The sequence below is a fragment of the Watersipora subatra genome, chromosome 2 (genome assembly GCF_963576615.1).
Source record: "Watersipora subatra chromosome 2, tzWatSuba1.1, whole genome shotgun sequence".
Lineage (NCBI taxonomy): Eukaryota > Metazoa > Bryozoa > Gymnolaemata > Cheilostomatida > Watersiporidae > Watersipora > Watersipora subatra.
In genome coordinates, this window is record NC_088709.1 from 55,921,374 (window position 1) to 55,943,527 (window position 22,154).

At 36.6% G+C, this 22,154-nt stretch overlaps 2 long non-coding RNA genes across 2 annotated transcripts in view; one reads left to right on the plus strand and one right to left on the minus strand.

Annotated features, from left to right (window-relative positions):
- LOC137387231 (uncharacterized) overlaps window positions 1-17,942 on the plus strand; it is a 255,279-nt gene extending 237,337 nt beyond the window's left edge. The window contains exons 4-5 of the long non-coding RNA XR_010977885.1: window positions 17,034-17,185; window positions 17,700-17,942. This is a non-coding gene — a long non-coding RNA (uncharacterized lncRNA). The remainder of the gene's footprint in view (window positions 1-17,033; window positions 17,186-17,699) is intronic.
- Window positions 3,792-7,627, minus strand: LOC137388613 (uncharacterized). The gene is made up of 3 exons (XR_010977972.1): window positions 7,498-7,627; window positions 4,816-4,958; window positions 3,792-4,518 (listed from the first exon to the last, which is right to left on the minus strand). It is a non-coding gene; the product is annotated as an uncharacterized lncRNA (long non-coding RNA).
- Window positions 17,943-22,154: the final 4,212 nt, after the last annotated feature.

Below are 22,154 nucleotides of genomic sequence, written 5' to 3' on the forward strand. Positions count from 1 at the left end.
GTAGGTGCAAAATATGTGGAAGTGTGATTACAATCTCTTAAAAGCTCAAAAACGAACATAAAATCGCAGCCCCACGAGACCGCCGTAGTTTGGATTCCCTTTCCAAAACGGCTCAAACGTGATGTAGTTGTGAGAGATGGATTCTGTTTACACTTTCATGCAATCTTATTCGTCAAAATGTTTTCGCAAATATACTTCACGCATTCAATCAAACTATGTCTATTGTTCTTACGCGTCAGTTTTATCGTCATTGTAATGCTGTCACTTTTAGCACTGATATCTTATAACTTATCGCAAAAGTTCATTAAATATTTTAACCTTACCCCGAATGAGTACATATCATTGTCTGATAATCATGACGAGCCTGTTGGTCACCTTTGATGATCGAAAAGTGCTGCAAAATTTATCTGCGAAGTGTTGGGTCACATTATCAGATTATGACTTGCCAATTAGACCAGGCCGAAGCAAAACTGTAAAGTAGTGAGCATCTATATTTGATATGCGGTCTTTGGTAAAACCCAAAGTGTTTGTCATAAACTAATACTACGATAAGTTTTATATTGAGCTTTGTATTGGCCTTTCATTTCGCGTGAGAACATTCGTGACAAGACAATAACCAAACTTCGTGGTTACGTCAGAGAAATAAAGAGATTCCAAGCTATGGCGGCTTTTCGTTTTTGAGCTTTTAAGAGCTTGTAATCCCTTTTCACATATTTTGCACCTACAACATAACAGAGTAAGACATGGTGAATCTTTTAATACCAAATAACTGTAATGTGAATTTTATTGCAAGCCAACCTTTGACACAGCTGCAACTATAATGGAAGACAGCTTCAAAACAGTGCCATTATATGTTGTAGCCACATAAGTATCAAAATGATTAATAAAAATGTGTGTGTATTTCTATTTTCAGAATGGCTGTAACATATATGCAACATTCCAAAACATTATGGTTAGGATGATGGCCCATGCGCCGCACGGTGAGATGGCATAGATAGTCAACGCATAGATAGTCAACGGACTGAGCTCGTGTTAGCAGTCAGACATCCTCAGCCTGTGTAACAGTCCTTGACAGTGAGACCGTCTAGTGTAGTGCTATTTGAAGGATGTGATTAATTCACTCATCTCTTAGAGCTCAACTAGAGAAGAGTTCAACATGCTAGAGAATTAACAGACAATAGCTGCGTTTCCATGACGCTCATAATTTGTAAACTGAGCCAATCCACAAGTGATCTGCGTCATGGAAACGGCATAAATCCGCAAGCTAAGCAAGTTTTGCGATCTACAAAACATTATCGAATCCATTGTTCTTGCCAATTATGGAAACGGCACTAGTGTTATTAATGTGCATTAGAATATCGATGACAATCACATTAAAAACATTTTCACGATTCAGTCGTTTTTATTTCCATTTCAGCAGTCTCAATGCGCCAACCTTCCGAATCATTGCTGCTAACCTTAGCGGGGACAAGACTGCTTAGCTATTTATTGAGTCATTAATTAGGCTAGTACTTGACCTATGAGGTCAAGCCTGGTGTTAAATCCACATCAGCAAGTGTTTATTGAAACGCTCGATTGCAGAGTACAGTGTGTACATAGCAAAATGCTTAATTATTCATATTCTCTGATTGTAACGCGCAGTCACTCGTACTAATTCCTCATTGAAGTTGAGAGCACTTTTGCAGGATTTTATTACATTCAATTTACTCTTTTCTACATTTCAAGTGAACTTAGGTACAATACACCAACATTTTACTCAATCGAGGCCTGCATTTGTTTCACCTATGTTGTCATTTAAGTTCCTTCTATTTTATTGTTTGCATGCAAAACTTTAGCACAGAATAGAAAACCATTTTAATATTTAACAAGGCTCTTTAAAACACAAACAAAATTATTATTAATGAAGTATCCTTATTCAGCTTTAGTCTTGCTTCATGCAATGAAAACAACTTCTCTATAAGGTATCACTGTTTTTCTGCAACAATGCTTTATTCAGTTGCAGAATTTTTAAAAAACTTTAGATAGGTTATTTTAAAATCTAAGCAAAAATCTTTAGCTGTTTTATGGTTATAAAATACCTGCAAATTTTCCAAATGTATAAAAGGAAACCTTATTGCAAATATCGTTCACAATAAACGAGCTGCTCTGTTTAAAGATCGGTCTATTGTTAGGGCAATGTTAAAAGGACTATAACTATGTTTCCATGGTGCGCAGTACTGCGATGCAGCCCCCTCTGAAGTCGAAGGGATTGACACGTTACCATGCTGCGCAGTGGTTTTCAGCAAATTAGCCAGAGAACAGACATTGTATAAATCGAATTGCCTGATGGAGAAATTGAATCGATCATGGATACCGAACATCAGAAAAGGTCTTTTTATGCCTCTGTCATCATTATACTTTTATTTACAAAACACAATCACAATGTTTTACAAAACTTAACACAATTTTTACAAAGTAATATATTTTTAATAAGAATTTTTTAAGCAATATATTATTTAAACGTTATTTAGGACGTGCCTCCTGTTTTTCGAAAAGTGTTGGCATCGACAACAAAGTCTGGGAAAGTAATCACCTCATCCTTGTGGGCGCAGACCATAATTAAATATAGGTGAAAGAAAATCAGATTAGAAAAAAACAAGATTAGCAGGATAGCTTTTGTACTATTTCATGGCCCTCAAAGAATCCGTTTTCATGGCATGGGAGATATGTGCAGCCACTGCGCAGTTGCTGTTTCCTTGTTGCAAATTTGCACAGACTTCGCACTGATCAGTGCGCAGTGGTTTCAGTGCGAAGATGCCGTTTCCATGATTCGGAAAGGGCGCAACTCCGAAGCACTGCGCATCATGGGAAAATAGTGTATGTCAAAAACCCTCCTAGGAAGGTTGAACTGGCTAATTTTGAGCACCTAATATTACCGCTGCAATATTTGGGTAGCCCTTTTGCTAGATTAATTAAACGCTCATGCTTTAATATTGTTCGATTCATTTTGGTTCAGTAAATGTTTGTTCCAGCTGTCTCAAGCCATTTTTAGTCCTAATAGTCAAAATAGTCCTATAAAACCACGGGTACGCTGTAAGCCTCATAAGGACACAACAGAGAGCATTTAAATCCAAATTGCTGATTACAGCTGATGTCTGATCAGAACTTTGCAGGATAAAAATAAACTAACTTGAATTGCATAAAATTTGCAAAGTTCTCACAATTGTATTCACATAGTTAAACAGCTGCAAAATGGCTGAAGACTGTTTTGCCATAGATGTGTTGGAGATTATATTCATGACCAGGGGAGTGTCCTACTACATGACTGACCCTGACACTATATTGAACTCATGAGTGATGTTACCACTTATACCCCATACAAATTGAAGTAGCAGGGATAGCTCAATATGTATGTGTGCCTGTGTGTGTTGGTCTGCGTACTGCTACTCATGTTTAATTCTCAGCTTGACCTTTGGTGTATTTTAAATGCCAATGCGTTGGCTGAAGCTCACTACCCTTTCTTGAAGGTGACATTTACGAGCCTATTTAAGACCTATTAGCTATAGGAGACTGGGCAATGCAAAGCTGTGGTGTCCTACATAAATAGCCGCATGCTTTGTGACAGAAGGGCAATGCTTTGTTCACTTGCAGCTGGTCAGGCAAGTGAGTCATCATTGTTTACACTGAAAGAATCAAGAGACATTTTTGTTGCTACATGTAATTTGATATAACTACTAAAGCACACAAGATATTTGTTTCAAATTGTAGATACAACGCTTATACACTATGTATTTCCTACCCTGCAAATTTATAAACATAAAGTTGATTATTTCATATAAAAAGTGCGAGTAAAAGTGTATATTGATGCACATGTATTCCAAAAGATATTGCAAAATTATCAATGTTGCCATATGCTATGGGCTAACATGTCAGATAGCTAGGTGTACAAACTGATTTCAAATGCATACACACTGGTACATCGTACGCTGATTGCAGTCTGCCATGAATATAAATGTTGGGTCTTGGGTGTTATGCAAACAGCATCAGCAAACTCGTAGAAAACAAGCGACAATTGGTACACTTTTCTAGACATACTGTGAAAGGCTACACATGACTAAAGACGACCAGTCGGCTGAGCCTTGATCTGAGATTCCCTTGTTAGCTGCTACCTTTGTAGCCTCCTGATGAATTATAATCCTGAAATATCTGGAGGTGATATTTTAACTAACGTTGCGCTGTGCAGTGGAACGAGCATGGAAATCCCTGATGCAAATTGCTTTGTAAAACCGATGAAAGAGTTTTAGTGACCACCAGCTTGTGTATGTCTGCAGTGATTCCTTGTAAGTCGACACCCTGCCGTATGCTCAGTTCTGAGCCTAGACATATCTTTGTGATGACAGGATGAGGTGGAAACATACCACCTCTATCTTTTACACTGATTAGTATCGCATCATCCCCTGATGCGTAAACCTGGACAGGAGGCTATAAAGCTGGTGCAGTCATTGCAGTTGAGTTTTAAGCTCTGTACCTCATAACCTGCTAAATAAATATCATATGCTAATATTATTATAAAAAGCATATGTATCAACCATAAAATAAATTTAACTACATATCGCTGATCTGCTGCAGTATTATTTCAAGCCACTCTGCTTTCTGTATATCTGCTTTATACACTAACAATAAGTGAAAGTAGCTAATACCAAAATACATTTATATACCCAAATTATGCACCACAATATGAGCAGCCATGCAGTTTAGCATATGCAGCAAGGCTGCAATGTGTGCCAGATATTTTGTTTTGTAGAAAACCTGGATATATTGGTCATATTTACCTACCGATGCACTCCACTATGTTCGAGCCAGACCTTGACAGTTCGATTTCCAGCTGTTCGCTTGATTCCAAATCATCATGGAAGTCATCGTCACCTTCTACATGACTCTTCCTTGGTTTAGATGAGAGAAGTAGGGGCAGGAGCCATCTGTGTCATTAAAATCAAGTTTTAATTGCATAACACAATTGCAAAGAATGCTATTTTTAATAAATTTCGGTAGGTCTCAGGATCTTTTCATCAGTGACATCGGAATACTGTGCCAAAATTTATCCAAAGTTTCCAAACCAGCCATTGTACTTACCACTTAGATTTAATAGCAATTAATTTTAAAAATATTATTAAATTCACATAAAAGCTTTGCATCCATATAGCTGGTTGCCGTATGACATTAAATAATACTCAGCATTTAGGTGGCTGAATGGCATGTAGTAGAGTCGCAAGTGGTGATAAGTGAGCATGCTAGTCACAGTAAATGTAATAAACATGGGCTAGTTAAGTTGAATCAAAAAGCACTAGAAACAGTATTGCTGTTTTTCTAGCAAAAAAGCCATTTTAAAGCTGATCAAAAAAATAGGTGCGAGCTTAGCAACAAGGGTAGTTACCATTTTTAGAACACATTCTCCTATTCTGTAATATATTTGATTGTTAATGTGTTTGCTTGCAGATTTCGATGCCATCTACCAAGTCCAGCATACTAATAAGTTAAGACGAAGAATCATAGTGCTATACTTTTAAAATTATAAAATAAAATACATTTGTCTACCTTTGGGTTGTTATGTATAGAGTTCCATTATAACATGTTTTATAGAGAAAACAAATAAAACAATTGAGGATTTCAGGCCTATGCCAACAATAATAAGTCTGACAAAGATACTAATGCTCAGCAAACCAAGCCAATCAATGATTAACCAGATTTTTGAGAATACAATAGAAACACTCATGAAGAGATCTGCCATCTTACAATATTCAGTTATGAGATACACAGTTTTACAAGCAGCTTGTGTGGAGTATAGTATGGAAGTTAGTGATGTACTTGCGGTTATTATACAATGTATATAGTTAAAATCAATACACTCAGATTTTCAACAGTTTTGCTGGAAACAATTTGCTGTTAGAAAATTGCTGGCCGCAAAATCACAAACTACTATCTACGACCACCACAAACATGCTGCTTCAGTAATTAACTTGTCAATTGAATAGTTGACTGATGACATAGAAATTGTAATGACCCTCTGTTTAAAGGATTATTAACTATAAGTGCTGGATTGGTGGTTCAAGTAGTTGGTTTATGATTTGCGAATTTATAAAGGACTGTATTTTAGGTGTAGATTTAATGTCAAGAATTAGACTGGTTTGTTTTAGTTAAAAAACTTTAAAACAGAATATATTTATTAAAAATTCAAACTTTCAATTGCAAAAACATAAAATATATGAAGGCTAATCAAGTCAATGGCCGATGCTCATTGCGCAAGTCTAAAAATATAAAGAGTGATACAAGAGCAGAGTGATACGTAGAGCGTGAGTAAAATATGGAGTTCGAATTGTTTCTGATCTACACAGGCTTATATATGTTTGCCTAATCAGTCAGGCAATCGTCACATCCATAGATCACAGACGATTGGGCGCTGCAAAGCTTCCTAGGCAGTAAGCGAGTAAGTACAAGGAAGCAGATAACATTTATGCTAAGCAGTAAAATAGCAGGTGCTAGGATGTTGGAATAATAAATCTGCGTGTCAGGCTAGCAAGTAGCCTGGGCATGGCTCTCGTGGGGATTGAGAGAGAGAGCCTGGGACACATCGCAACACGCGGGGAAGACAACTCTAAAAGCCGACTTCTGAAGTCGCTAATATCACAATCATTATTTCCGAAGGAGTATCATGTGACGGTCTTATTTATGATCTACGCGAGTATTATGTATTATTTTTAATCTGAATTGGCAGCAAACAAACGCTGGTTGGTAAGTATGAAATGTTGGTTGCATAATAAATCAATAACGACAGTTATATTATTTCATATGTTCAATTCATTATGTTTTGATTTAATTATAATAAAAAATTGAATCAATTGAATAAAAAAAATTCACAATAACAATACAAACATAGCAAACGAATAGCAATAGAACAACAAAAATGAATTGCACGCTGCTAGTAAAGAAAAGTATATCTAGTAAAAAGTAATCTCAGTTTTATTTTACTCACGAGTATTATTATTCGCGACAGTTATTATGAACAACTCGGACCTACCACTGCAAAATGGTGCCATCTGAAAGCAAATACTCTTTCCGAAGCCAGTAGGAAGAACTATAAATTGGTCAAGACCTGCGATAATATGTTGTAAAGCTTGAAACTGTTTTGGTCTCAGTGCGACTATGCCTAGCTTTGATAGTAATTTTTGAATGGCTCCATTTTTATCAGTATAGGAAATGAAACTGCTAACGTGAAAACGCAAGAGAATAGTAGCCTATGGTTCCTATCGTTTTATTATCAAACGAGGTATTTCGTAACCACCCAGCCTATCAAAAAAATAGCGCTTTTTACTAGATCAAGTCACGTTACCGTGACAATAGGCTTTTAAACGCGCCACATCTAATACATCGAGAGATACGAATCTAACGACACGCTTCCATTAGTATCAGTCTGAGCGTCATATGTAACATATGTCGCTCGTTTTGCAGAAGTCATCTTACCTTTTTTTCGCTGTGTCCCAGGCTCTCTCTCCATATCCACCCCAAGAGCCATGCCCAGGCTAGCTAGCAAGAGTCCAGAAAGCTGTTTCCTAATCACATCAGAAATGGTTAAATAAAAGGGGATGAGTGGTTATGTAAGAGGTGTATAATACTCTTAAGACAAAGTTGTTGACGAAGTCTTAAGACGAAGTTGAATAACATGATGAGTTCCTTTGTTTCACAATGACAGGTATTCATGGGGTGTGTAACTAAAGATTACAAATGCTGGTCGCTTCACAAAATGGCACCACAATGCACGATTATATTAGCTCAAAATTCAAAGGCAGACACTACCACTGAAGCTGCAATAAATTAGAACTGGAAACAATTGCCAAAAATGAACTAAAGTCAGATATATGCTTCTACTGAGAATACCCTCTAGAGAAGAAAAAAAACATCAGTTTCCATTAAGCCCCTACAACAAACTAATAAGCATTAAACCTGACACCACTGCCCTACTAGAGCAGATACACGATGTGACCAACCAACAATATTCGTTATAATAGCTTTTGCATAACATAAGTTTCCTCCTAAAAGCAGAAAGCTAAATCTAACAGACTAAAGCTGCGGTCACAGCAGCCGATTTTGGGTCAATTCTCTGACCAATTTTTCTACTGACCGAGAATCGTATCGTGTGAACAGCGCAAACAAGCCTGATACCGATATAGTCCAAAGAGAAAATTTTTTTTCAAAGCCGATATTCTATTTGAGTAGCCAATGACATCTTTTTTACTGTGAGTCATAGTGTCATTAAAGCCTGGTTTCCATATGACAGCACAATGATCGTGCGCAGCCCAGTGATCGTGCACAATGCATTTCATGGGCCGCGATGCGGTGTTTCCATATCGCGCGTAGGCACCACGCTTGCATTGGACAGAGTGGATAATTTCCTTACTTTTTCGTAGGAGAGACGGATTTCTTCGGACAACAGCCCTCCGTTTGAATTATGGGATGGGTTGACAAGGTCTAGCGGTGTATTGTGGGATACATAATCGTGAGCACCCATCGCAAGGACCCATTCTGTTGGATCCTTGCGATTAGCGTACGCACGTCGCGCTATCGTCGTGTGTTGAAGTTTCCATATCACAGCTGGCCTACGCACGCAGGACGTCGCGGCCTTGTGCTGTCATATGGAAACCAGGCTTTAATATGAACACCATATTTGTCTTCACACCTGTGTATGCTATTGTCATAGCTTCACTCATGAGTAACAGCAACCCGGAAAACTGCTGTTATTATAATAGTTGAAGCACATTATGTTAGCAAAAGATCGTCCTCCTTATGGTTATCCATTATTAGCGATGAGCAGTGCAAAATAATCAGGCAGCTTGCTAAAAAAGTTCACTAAAAACATTGTAGGAAACAGTCAGCAAAATTCAAGGAGTGACTCACTAAAATATATCAGCTAAAGTTATCTGACCCTGCAAATAAAAAACGGACAAAATCACCCACTCTCAGATCAAACTTGGCCTCTGCACAATGGCTGATCTGAACGCAGCTTAATACTAAAGCCTGGTTCACATATCGATTGCGAAACTCTGGCGGTAACTTGCGCAGCAAAACGCTTGCGGCACTAGGCTCGGTGGCATATGTTCACATATAAGCTACATCGCTAAACATAATCGAGGAATCACATAAAATGTTCGCTCGCCATGCCGTTTCTATAATGGTGACCTTCACCTGTACGAGCATTACATGAAGGTTTTGCTTGCGGCCTTTTGCGACATTTGAACAGCCCTAAACTATTGCGAGGCCGTCTGCAACTATCGGTGGTCCTTGGCTGGACCCGGCGCATAGGTTCCCATTTCACCGCTAATAACATGCGGTGCTGTCGCCAGTACTTTGCGACGACGTGTTTGGGAACAGGCGAGTGACCAGAGCACACATACACACACACACACAAACAAACTGCTTATGAATCATTCAATAAACTAGTGGACAACCAAAGTGACACAAATGATTGTCCATACTGGTTAGGTTATTAAACTATTGAGGCACTCTGCTTGCGCAAACTCTAGTGCGTTCTATGCAAGAGGTCAGAGGCTTTTCTGCTCCTTCCAACCTCGGACAAACAGCACAAATAAGCCTAATTGCCAAAGAAATAAGTATAACATCATAATTCATGTAGTAATTGGACAAGCACTGATCATTTTAGTACCAAAGATGGCTGTGATTCTTTGTAAAGTGCTTAACCTCATCCTATTCTGATATTCGATATTCTAGAGCACTTGCACTATTTAATTGAAAAAATAAAATAAAAATCATGACTAAGCTGAATTATTAATAACAGTGACTATATACATGTAGAAACGTGTGTATACAAAGGTTACTGCTGCAGCAGAAGCTACTTTGAAAAACTATTGAAAAAGTTTTTATGGATGATACCAGTACAAATGTATAGCAATGAAGCGCACCACGGTACTTTGTAGATTTAGCGATTGCTTTATAAGAAACCGAAAATATGAGTGTAGCAGGACATCTGAAATTGAAACGTCACATTAAAAGAGAGGTAATGGATTTTAAAATGATTTTATAAAAATGAAACAAATGGTAATATTAGTTAATAGTAAAAATTACATATACATTTAGTTAGTAACCTACAATCGCAATACGGATACCGAAAAAAGATGGCCGAAAATCACAATCTTGTGGTTAGTTATGCGTGTTTGCAAACTTGCGATTACAATCTTCGCAAGTTTAAATCCTCTGCGAAGCGAATTTTTTATTACTAAAACTATCCGTATACAACTGGACCGACCGACAAACGCTCACATTTATATATAGATTGAATGTCATCCGCTGCTAACAGTATTGCATTGTAACATATTGCCACAATTTATTTTACCATTGCTTTAACTTATTGAATAATTATATTAATTACACTAACTATCATGGTTGTTTTACTTTAATTTTGGTCAGCTGCCAATGACATCTTCGATAACAGAACGACTTTGGAGAGACCTCTGCAAAAGGCTATGTAATATTGTATAGCCCTTCGGACCTCTATAGAACCTCTCAGCTATGTATGCATGTATGGACCACGTGATGTAATGGAAGGTGCACCAGTAATAGATTCGCTTACTTGAAACACAGCCTTTTAGTAATGTTGCAAAGGTGACGCACTAAAGCCGTGGTCACGCGATGACCGAGCTGACTTAGGTTTGGAGGTTAGTTTACTTTGGGTCGGCTAAGCCACATGTCACATGGCATCCGAAGTCAGTTCACCTCCTAGATACCATACGCATGGCGACAGGACACTGTTTCATTGGTAGTTTTTATGTATTTAAACTAAATATTTCTATTGTAAACAAAAAACTTTGAGGAACAATTATTAATTATTATTACACAGCAGACTTATCAGAAGATCGTTCTGCTGCTCAGAATAAATCACTCGATAGAAAAATTTTGCCAAACCTTCCATCAACAAAATTATACTTTTTGTTAATATATGAATGTTTTTCTATGCTGAGTACATAACAAACAAAAACAGTCTTAATCATAGTACTGTGGTTTTACATAAATAAAACAGGCAACGATTATTCATCAGGATGAGTATGACACATTACTTATATTCTACAGGAAATAAAACCACAAACATTCTTTAACATTTATGCAAAACTCAAGCACAACATCTTACATTCATGCAACACAATCACAAGTCCGGGAGAGCCTTGTCATAAATTGTTTGATGTTGTTTATTTAACCAAATAAAAAGATCGTCCCATTTCTATTTACCTTTGCTCACACGCACGTAAATAGAAATGTGACGAGTGCTCGGTAGAATTTTAACCAGCCAATAAACGCAAGGGTTCGACCACAAAATTTCGAGCAGGATCGAAATGGTTCGTTTCAGCCAGAAATGTCTTCGGCTGAACAGTTTACAACTGACAGCGACGTTGTTTTGTGTCGTTTAGTTCGTTTCGGCTCTCACGTGACCACTGACCACCCTTAAAGAGTATTGATGAGTAAGAAATTTGTAAGCTGCGAGTCTAAAGGTAGGGCCACACGAGACAAAATTCTCACGAAATCGGCGAAATTTGGACGAAACGATTCGTACGAATTGAAATTTGGACGAATTCGTCCATCGTTGGTTGCGCACGATGAACGAATCCTGAATTGGACGAAAGGTCTGAAATTCCTACGACTCGTTGTTTGATTGGTCGGTTGAAAAGGTTAGTTGAATGTTGAAGGCCGTTTTCTTTTGCGCATGTTTTGTCAGATCTAAAAAAGATAACGATTTGCGAGTTTCTAGCCCGCAGTTCCTAACTCGGATTGAAAACTGTGTACTGTGTTGGCGATTATATGTAATCAGTAGCACCATGGACGTAATGGATTTATTTAATAGAAATATAACTGTTTTGTAGCTAGACTAATATTTGCTGAAAAGTCAGGTTCCAATATGTATTTAATAGAAATATAACTGCTTTGTAGCTAGGCTAATAATTGCTGAAAAGTCAGGTTCAAATTTGTATTGTAATTAGAAGAAAAAGTAAAACGGTTTTGTGGACAAGCCAAAACCTGCTGTAGTCATACAAAAGAACCATTTTGCAATGTAGTACATACGTAATAGTTCGTAATAATATTATCAATGTACAAGCTCTATTCAAAAGTATACTAAAACCATTTACAACAACAGCCTACTACAACTACTCGGTGCATCTAGCATTAGAAGTTTTGTAGTTGCATAGAAACGACCTTATTAAAGCGCAGTTATATTGTAGGCGCCGAAATTAATTTACGTGTACATTCCGCAACCGATTTTAGGAATTAGGAATTGCGACTAGAAACTCACAAATCGTTATCTTTTTAGATCTGACCCGCATGTTTGTACTGAAGCAAATGATTGAAACGGAATCGGCTTCAATTTATCACCGCGTTATGATTGGCTAGTTGAAAGTTAGTTTCGTACGAATCCGTGGTGGGGAAACTCCGTGTGACAGGTCAGAAATTTCGTACGAATGGAATTTCCCAGATTAGTTGAAAATACACGATACGTGTGGCCCGACCTTAAGATACACCGATAACTGCTCAGTTGAGCGATAATCCCATTGAAATACAATTCTTGGATAATACTGTGATAGTGTGGCATCATGCGGATCGATCACCCATAGACTCCCCTTCAATCTATTGCATGTGCGTTTCTATTAATAAGACAAAACTGTCACCATAGAGCTATAAGCTGGGCTGACTAATACTTTTTAACGAATGCCATAGCTGTTTAGTAGTTAAAAGTTACAGGAGAAGTGGAATTGTCTGCTCCAAGGAGAGATAGCTTTATTGTTGCAACAGTATGTGTAGACGTGAACAGAGCCGTATAGCACACATGTGAGCTCTACGACTCTGAGAGTGAATTTTAAAAAGCTGAAGTTTTTGTTGTTGATGAAAAGCAGCTTAGCCTCCAAAGCTTTAGTTTTAGTTTTAAAGGTTGACTTGCGACAAAATTCACATTACAGTTATTTGGTATCAAAAGATTCACCATGTCTTACATTGTTGTGTTGTAGGTGCCAAATATGTGGAAATGTGATTACAAGCTCTTGAAAGCTCAAAAACGAAAAGCCGCCGTAAATTGGAATCTGTTTATTTCTCTGACGTAGTTCTGACAGTTTGGTTATTGTCTTGTTACGTGATGTTCTCATGTGAATTGAAAGGCCAATAAAAAGCTCCATATAAAACTTATCGTAGCACTAGTTTATGACAAACACTTCGGGTTTTACCGAAGACCCCATATCAAATATAGATGCGCGCTACTTTCAATTTTGTTCTGGCTAGATCTAATCGTCAAGTCGTAATCTGAACATGTGACCCAATACTTCGCAAATAATTTTTGCAGCAATTTTCGAATATCACAAGTGACCAACAAGCTCGTCATGATTATCAGACAATGATATGTATGCCTTCGAACTAAGGATAGAAAGTTTAACGACTTTTTACGGTAAGTTATAATATATCAGAGCTAAAAGTGACTGCATTACAATGACGATAAAATAGACGCGTAAGAACAATAGACCTGGTTTTATTGAATGTGTGAAATATATTTGTGAAAATATTTCGACGAATGAGGTTGCATGAAAGTGTAAACAGAAACCATCCTGTAACAACTACGTCACATTTGAGCCGCTTTGGAAAGAGAATTCAAACTACGGCGGTCTCATGTGGCTGCGATTAACTGTTGGTTTTTTTAGCTTTTAAAAGCTTTTAATCACATTCCCATATAATTTGCACCTACAACACAACAGAATAAGACATGGTGAATCTTTTGATATCAAATAACTGTAATGTGAATTTTGTTGCAAGTCAACCTTTAACAATAGGTCATATATAACAATCTTATTTTTTGTTCATGAAATGACGAGAACACCTATTGTAGGTTTTCGTAAACAGTGTTAAATAATACAGTGTGATATTCACTGTTCTTTTGAAACCTTTGGCTCAGTTTTTGTCGTTGCTTGTCACAGTAGATATTACAAATAATTAACAAAACAATGAAGTGTTCAGTTATTGTTATTAGCTTGCTTATATGACATTGTCAATTTACTAAACAAATCTTCCTTTTGCAATTACAAAATAGTTTGCGCCCATCTGGGGCATTGGTCAGTAATGACACAAGAAACAACCATCGTAACCGAGCCTGTCAACTTGCAGAAAATTCTCACATAGATGATTTATACAGTTTAAAGGCAATTACGCGGCTATATCAAACAGTCAGTTCACATACCCATTGAAATGATTGTTGTATTGTCAGATTTGCTCTTTACAAAATAAGAAAAAGGGGGATGCACCTTCAAAAAAATTTCCAAACCTTTATGCAATCTTGTTGTTGAATTTAACTCGAAGAGAGATTATCTCATTTATATCAAATTGTAAAAATCACAATTAGATAAATTACAGAAATTAAAAATTACAGTTACTACATGGTCATGTCATAATAATTAGTCTACATGTATTTGCTAGAATAGACCATGGATCCGCATAAAGTTACTTCCACTTGGCAATGCTTAAATAATTTTGGCAAAGATAAATTTTCTTAGAATTGTGTAACATATTAGCAGACAAATCACTGAAAATTATGTTTTTTGCAAGGAATGTTAGAAGTGAAAAGGTTGCTTTGCTTGTTGTCTGATGGATTATTTTTGGACTCAACAAAGTTTCATGCTGTAAATAAAAAATGATTATTGAGTCTTGACTGACAACATGCAACTTCGTTTTTCTTTTCAGTCAGTACAATAAATAGTTGTGTAACATAAACATAATGTACTGCTCACAAAAAAATCACCTCAAAATCTCTTTCTCATAAAAGAGTCTTCAACTTATTCACTAAGTAATTCATTTTAGGTTGAACATAATTAATTTGTATCAACAAAAGCCATTCAAACAGCTGCTCACAAAATGAGTCAGGCCAAACAAGGCAAGTCTTCGTCAGATGCGATGAAATTCGTATGCTCTCTACGAGCGCGTTTCAGAGCTTTTGTGCTTATAGATGTTGGGAATCATCCGCAATTAACGTTTCACATGAAATGAATACAAATGCTATATATATAATACTTATAAGAATCCTTTACTGTCAGTTTCACATGAGCACACACTACAATAGTCTCCATACTAAGCATTTGAACCAAGAAAATTTGAATCCATTCACTTGTAGCTACAAAAAGAAAACCAAACCACATAATATAAAAAAGCTCCAGTGAGGGGCTTCCGTCTGATTTAAATTGTCTGTAAGCCCCACAGAGGGGCTTATAGTAGTGCATGAGTTAAATCGGTCACCACAAGGCAAATATGGTATTCATTATTCGATATCAAGTTGATTTCAACCCTTCGGGCACCATTTTCGCAGGTCTGCGAGTGTGCAGTGGCTTTGTGTAAGGCAGTTTTGTAACTGATCAACAATTTGAGGTTTCTTACCAAATAGCGTCAAATCACGTCCAGTAGTAGTGAATAAATCACTCGGCGATATTTATTCAGAACTCTTTTAGCAGTTTTAACACAACATCATGAGTATAGGCAGCGGTAATCACATCGGTAGTTTCAGAAAAAATCACCAACTTGTCGGTATCTCCAACAGGTATTCGGCGTTAAGTATGACTCGCTTGGTCTTCCATAACCGTGGTTTTACGACGTTTTGTCAGTTTACGTCTATTAAATCTTTACAAAGAGATTAAACGCGTTTTTGTATTACTGTATAATGAACCAAAATATCAACCGAGATTGTTTGTGGGCATATACATAGAATTTAGTTATAACTTTTTGGAATTTATGAAGTTCGATGCGTGAGAAAGCTAAAAATCCGCATCGTACTCCTTCGAAAGATTTCGAAGGTATGCATTTGCATCGTATTATGCCTGAAAATATCGGACAAGGCAAAACTAGGAGGAGGAAATATCCGCCGTACTGATTTATTTTTCCGGTTGTTGTAGTTTAATTAATGATTTAACGATGCTTAACTCATCTGCAATACTTGCAATAAAATTCACAATATAGTAATAAATGATATTGACGCTCTTTGCGATCGTTATTGCTGGTGAGTAAAGTTTTTTGCATTGGTACAAATTCAAGTTTTTCTCCGTAAATAAAACCGAGTGTTAAAGACTGTGTTTCTAAATAATTGCACTCCATGGTGGTAAACTGCAGTGGATTATCGTTCTTGGATGCGTTTGACGTTGGAAAACAGCTTGAAAAGCATTTGCGAGTCATAGAATGGATATAATTTGTCTTTAAAATGTCACGCTTCTGTAAACAGGAATTCATTAAAAAGAGTAGGCATATGGCACTAAAAGGGTTACATATTGCTTTCGTTCTTTAACTGTACCTCTGTGCTTTAAGAGAAGTACAACTTTTAATATGATTTTTTTCACGTATCACAGCGATGTTATCGAATGTCTTAATAACTGATAAAAACACTTTTGCTGGTTGAGCGCGCTTTTGCTAATAGAATTGAAATGGCTTTGAAGCCCTATATGCGTAGAAAAATGTGTAAAGCATGTTACTGAGTAGTAGCATGTATCCTTTGATTTCATTACCTACTTCAGAGGCATTGTTGATAATAAATCTCATTGCGAGTGACTGTGTGTTGTGTACAAACGGAGTAATGGTGAATCATTAATAGTTTTTGACTGCCATAAAATAGAGAAGACAACTCTGATGTGACAAACTCTGATACAAGTTTGAACGCCATTTCCTTAATTTGAAGAATTCTTTCTTTGCCATTATTTTTGTCTCCAAAATTTCATAAAGATGAAGATATATACGCATATATCAAATGAGTAAAGACATGTTTGTTAGTCACTGAGCTACTAAACTTGTTATTCAGTTGGAAAATGTTGAGCAATATTAGTAGTGACCAACCAGCAGTTTTTAGTGGCCAGATTTAGGGTTTGCAACTACAAGGTTATCGGTTCAATCTCAGTCCAAGTCCATAACCATTAGATTCTTACCATATAGATAGTTTATCGATTTGTTGTTTGCAAGATCTCTAATGTGGTTTGTTTGCGATTTTTTAGAATGAATCTCACAAGATCTGGCCATTATCCTTGCAACTAATCGTCTAATCGCTATCTAGTCAATCACCACTACTATGGTCAATTTGCCAACCATACACCGGTTCGGCTCAACAGTAAATTCTCCATAACCAATTGAATCGGTATCAATAAATGTGGGACAGGTGAGATCTAGACATATTTCTTGCATTTTTCCATCACTATTGCAAATTTTCCATGTCTGTGTTTTTATTATACATTTTGTAGGCTTACTAATATGTTATCAATATGCTTTAATTCAGCTACATGGAAAGTTTGTTTATTTGTGCCCTAAGCCCTTAACGTCGTGACAACCATATCAAATTCGATAAACATACCATATAATATTCAGTACATAAGACCAGTCCTTCTACTACAATGTTGCCTCGCGCACTGACCAGTGTGTATTTATGCTACACCTACAAGCTTCCAGCTCGCTGCGCTGGAAGATGTTACCATAGAGCATTTGTGTTGGAATCCCAACAGTGACTTCGTTTCTTTCATGAATTTAAATAGTATTGCTGCGGTGTCTGCACAAAAATATGACGGTAATGTAATTCATGGCACGATTTCTAGTAAAATTCAACTTCACAAAACCGTTGCAAATCAAAATTACATGATATCACATATAGGAATTTATTTATAAAATAGTGAAATACCAGTAATCCTACTCAATGTGAGCTGATTGGAACACCAGGTCCCCATTATTCACCATTCGAAATGTCATCACTAGGATTCTCTTCTGGAATTACGTGATATGTTTTGAATTTGATGTTGGTTTTTGTAGTATCTGCCTACAAGGCCACACTTCAGTAATCCATTTGACACATCCACTATTGGGCATTCACACCTTTTTCTTGTACATGAATCACGATTTCTGACAGAAATCTGTCTTGCGGCATTGCTACTCTGTTCAATACCTATTATCCGAGGTAGCGGTTTTGTTCTTGTATTGAGGTGAACCAGTACGTTGGTTAAGTGCTTGTTTTTTGTTCTCTGTGATCTTCACTATAACATGCTACTCTCAGGCTTTTGTTAATTGTAGTATTCACGGCGCCAAAAAAGGCGTCCTTACTGATGGTGTTTTGAATGCCATTTCTTCAGCTACGCATTGCCCGCCTCTGATCCCGATTGAACTATTAGCGAATAAAAGATTTGGGCCATGGAAGAGGTCACGGTATGTACATGTCAAAACCAGGATTTTCGAACCAAACTTCAGATCTCGACTTGTACTCTTGAATTTACGATAGATCTATAGTTACTCTCCCTTTAACTGTGATTTTTGTTATTGAAAGTTGGAAAAATTAGTTTCAAATTTAGAAATGCTGTAGTACAAAACGTAGATTTTTTTGGCAGATTGGAAGCACATTTCAACACTAACTACCTAGCCCATCAGAATTTTAAGCAGAGAAAATATGGAAATCTAAGAGTTGTGTGCACGTGTACATAATTAAGAAAGCAACTCATGAAAGTTTGCATTGTGTTAGATTATGTATAACTTGTGATAAGCATGTTAGGTTGAGAATCGTGCTGCCTTTTACCAAAATGTCAACTTAGAGCTAGTAGTGCGATGTAATTTCTTTTTCTCTTTTTATGACATGATTTTCAGCTATTTGATTGTGATATAAGATAGGTATGATTGAAGAATTTGACAATATGTAAGAGGCAACAATAGCCGATTGACTATGTATTTTTAAAAGAGTGTACGCGCTAATTCAAACAAGCTTATAAAGGAAATTGAAAAGGCAGGCTGCTCGCATACTTCTAGATCAACTAGAACTTACAAAATCTTATCGTTTAATTTTTCATTAAATATCTGCACGGCGTTTCTTAAAGCTTTGGAACAATCTGCAATAGCATTAGCAGTGCTTCTCATTTACCTGCGTATATAGCTGTTTGCACATATAGCGTCTCATCAGAAAGGTTAACCTCCAAGTAAATAACTCGACTAATGTGGAGTTGTTAGCTTACAGTTTGTTATTATTTTTAATGGATGTGTCCAAGTTCGTGTTTTTTGCTACATGAGATTTACTAATTAATTTACCGCATTGCTATTCTACAACAACTCTTTTTTAAATTTCAAATTATTAAAATGATAATTCAGCATAAGAACAATGCGACTAGGACATTAGTTGCTTCTGAAGAAACTTACTATTAGCGCAACCCTAAATATGATATGCTTGTGCATTTTCATAATATGCCAATATGAAGTTGCAGCCTTATAGGAAGCTCAGTTATGAAGCCATTAAATAAAAAGCTGATTAGGATGATTTTGAAAATATGGTGGTTGTGCACTCTTGTATCCACCTGTGCCTATTATGAGGAATCGCGATTCCAAAAACTTGAATGAGTGGACAATATTACCTTATTATAGAGTGCCCACAAATAGTGAAAAGAAAAGTATTGCTGGTACTATTTCATGTATCTAGCAAGTGACACTGTGATGTGGCAGATCAACCTCGATGTTCATAATTACTTTGTTAACAGGTTGTTGCCATATTTAGTTTATACTCATATTTGCTTTGTTTGTATTCTGTACTTTTTAGCAGTTCTCATCTGCTAATATAAATGCTTTTTCACATTTCAGGGCTTAAAGGATTGTACTGTAATCTGAATTGTTGGATGAAAGAACAGCCTTCGCCACCACAATCCAAGGACGGACGAGCTGGAAAAACTTTAGTCTAATGTGGTAAAGCATTTGGTGGACTGTAGCATTATTCACAAATATGATCATAGCTTTGCTTGTTTGTCTCTGTGTATCATTGATATATAATTTATTCTGGTGTAAAGGTTGTGGTATTTTTCTGCCATGTTTTGATGATGACAATATATATATAGAGTTTAGTCATTTTATAGCTATATTTTTATTGTGGTTCATATTATTTTTTGTTATTATATCATGCAACTGTTTGTACCAAAATATACAGCTTCGAAACCATGCCCTAACTATTGAGATGCTCACAAAGATTATTTTAAGAATAATCTAGTAAAAGTCTTCGTATATATCTAAGGTGCAATATTTGTTGAATGTCCGTTAGCCTTGAGAAGAGATGTTGTGTGAAGGTTAAGCATGGCACATTATAGAAAAATTAGGTTGCTTCGGAGACGTAATGTTGGTGGAATGTTGTATAGCTTAAGGAAAGAATATTGTCGACGGTTATGCTCGGTACATTATAGTAACATTGTACGCAATTCATTAGAGGAACATTCTGTGAAACATCAAAATGTTAGAAATTGTCTACACAGTTACACCCCACTAATGTTCTGCACGAAAACGTTCCTGGGATGTTAGTTAATATCTTTGAGGCAACATCATGAAAGGCATGTTTGTGGAATGTTCTGTAACATTCTCCCCATGTCGCAGGAATTTTGCACCAGATCATCTGCTGAATGTTCCATAATGGTGAAATGCCATACTGTTCCGAATATATTAGAAGACAATATTATGTGAATGCTTAATCCCAGACATTTCAATGTAGCAATCCTGTAACATTGCTGGGACATTCGATAACAATGTTTTGTAACAACGTTAGCAAACCTTTTCCTCGTTCTAGCTAGAATGGTACAAAAACGCATGATTCATTTTTTGGAAGTTGTCCCCCTTTCATAACAAAAAATTATTTAAAATGAAACAAATTAAAAATGTTATAGATTTTTCATTACAGATATAAAAACAAACAAAATAATGAAAAAAAATAATGATAAATTTGAATGATTTATGTAAATGAAATGAAAAGTCACTACAAATTTCAATTTTTGCACTTCATTAGACATATCGCAAAAATGACTAGGGTCCATTAGCTCTGTTTATTCGCTGAACGGGTCAAAGTAAGACGCGACAGTGTGAACTCATCGCAACTGACCAATTCGCCACATATGCATGTTGTGTCAGATGGTTGGTGATAGTCTATCTACCGATTGATTAACGCTACGTGTCGTCTGACAAGCCGATGCGTATGTAAATCTTTTCGTTAGTAGAGCGAAGCCATTGCCCATTAACTTGTATGCCCTTATAATTATATTTCGTTTTAGCTCAACGAGATTACCGCGGCATGGTAAGCGATGCTCAGTAGCTAGGAATATTGTATAATAAAGATGGAAATCCCTACGCATCAATGTCCCACCGATGTTCTATGCGTAACCTTCCTGGGATGTTAGCTAATAGCCTTGAGACAATATTATGTAAGAAATGTTCGTGGAATATTACGCAATGTTCTCCCAATATTGTGGGAATGTTATGCGGGATCATTTGCTAACATTCCAGCAACGTAATTCCCACAACGTTGCTGGGACGTTGTGGGAAATACGTCCCAGCAACGTATTTCCCACAACGTTGTAGGGACATTATGGGAAATATGTTCCAGCAAAGTAATTCCCACAACATTGATGGAACGTTTTGAGAGTTACGTTCCAGCAATGTTTTTCCCACAACGTTGCTGGAACGTTGAAAATGTGTCTACAAATAATCTTGTGACAACGTTACGATGTAACGTTTCTGGGACTTTTCGGAACCTCCCTGGAACGTTCTGGGAACGTAAAATTGTTAGTTGGGTAGTTAATACCTATATAGTAATTAATAGCTGTAGCTAGACAAACATAAAACAGACATACAACAACTTTTGAGAAATACATTTATAGATATACGTATAAACGTTCATACATGTATATGTATACATGTAATTGTATGAAAAACCACAGTATATAAATATTGTCAAAAGAAGCAAGTAAATCTATTATATAAACGACAATCTTTGTCTGTGTATCTGTGTATGTATGTTTTCGCGTAATAGAGCAGTCTCTCCCTTGTTGTCGTACAAATTTGGGTAGTAAGAAATGAATTGCATTAACATGAGTAGTACGGTAACAGTAAGTAAATTTTAGAGCGGTCTTTCTTTTTCCAAACGGTGGTCGAAGCCAACTGAATTAATATGAGCATGTAGTAAATATCGTAGTTTTGGACTATTAGCCGCTACTTTATTCTGACGATTTGAGCCAAGTGGCTTATATAAATGTGTGACGATTCTGTTGTGGTTCTTTCACCGCTAGGGCGCATTAACCAAAATCTCCGGTTAGTACGCTTCTTTACAGTACCCAACGACACAGTTC